The sequence below is a fragment of the Primulina tabacum genome, chromosome 1 (genome assembly GCF_025594145.1).
Source record: "Primulina tabacum isolate GXHZ01 chromosome 1, ASM2559414v2, whole genome shotgun sequence".
NCBI lineage: Eukaryota > Viridiplantae > Streptophyta > Magnoliopsida > Lamiales > Gesneriaceae > Primulina > Primulina tabacum.
Window position 1 is genome coordinate 44,273,211 of NC_134550.1, and position 899 is coordinate 44,274,109.

The following is an 899-nucleotide window of genomic DNA, read 5'->3' on the forward strand; positions in this document are numbered from 1 at the left end:
CATCTTTAAGATTATAGATACCACCCCCATTTGTTGAATTATTGTTTTTAGCTGTTGGTGGTTCTATTGTGCCTATATTATCCCAATTTTGAGCATTTTCTGCTAATGAGTCCAAATATTCCATAGCTTCATTTGGGTTTATATCTTCAAAAGTTTCATTACACATGAATTCTATCATTTGCCTATCTTTAGGTATTAGACATTCATAAAAGTGAGAAACTATTCTTCATGTTTCAAAACCATGATGTGGGCATGTATTAAGTAATTCTTTATATCTATCCCAACATTGATAAAACTTTTCTCCTTGTTTTTGAGAAAAAGTTGTAATTTGTCTTTTAAAAGAGTTTGTTCTATGGGAAGGGAAAAACTTTTTGAGAAATTGTTGTTGCATTTCTTCCCATGATCTTATTGAACTTGATCTTAAATTTTGTAGCCATGTTTTAGCTTTATCTTTTAAAGAAAAAGGGAAAAGCTTTAATCGAACTATATCCATGCTACAATTTTGATCATTATAAGTGTTACAAACTTCCTCAAATTTTCTTAGATGCAAATATGGATTTTCAGAATCTAAGCCATGAAAATTTGGTAAAAGTTGAATAATTTGAGGTTTAAAGTTGAAATTAGATGCATCAAGAGGAAAAACTAAACAAGATGGTGCATTAGTTCTAATAGGGTTCATATGGTGCCTAAGTGTTCTTAATTGATCATGTTCTTGATTATTATTATTATTATTATTATTATTATTATCATCATTATCTTGATTATTTGAATTATCATCCATGTTTAAATTATTTTCAGATACTCGAATAAGTCTACCACTTTTTTTCGACTCCAAATACTCGTACAAAAAAAAACACAATACTTATAAATAAAACATAATTAACAAATATAAATTTAAT

General features: G+C 27.5%; 1 non-coding gene across 1 annotated transcript; it reads left to right on the forward strand.

The window, feature by feature from the left end:
- The first annotated feature begins 236 nt into the window (after positions 1-236).
- LOC142521385 (small nucleolar RNA R71) lies at positions 237-347 on the forward strand. The gene has a single exon (XR_012814147.1). It is a non-coding gene; the product is annotated as a small nucleolar RNA R71 (small nucleolar RNA).
- Positions 348-899: the final 552 nt, after the last annotated feature.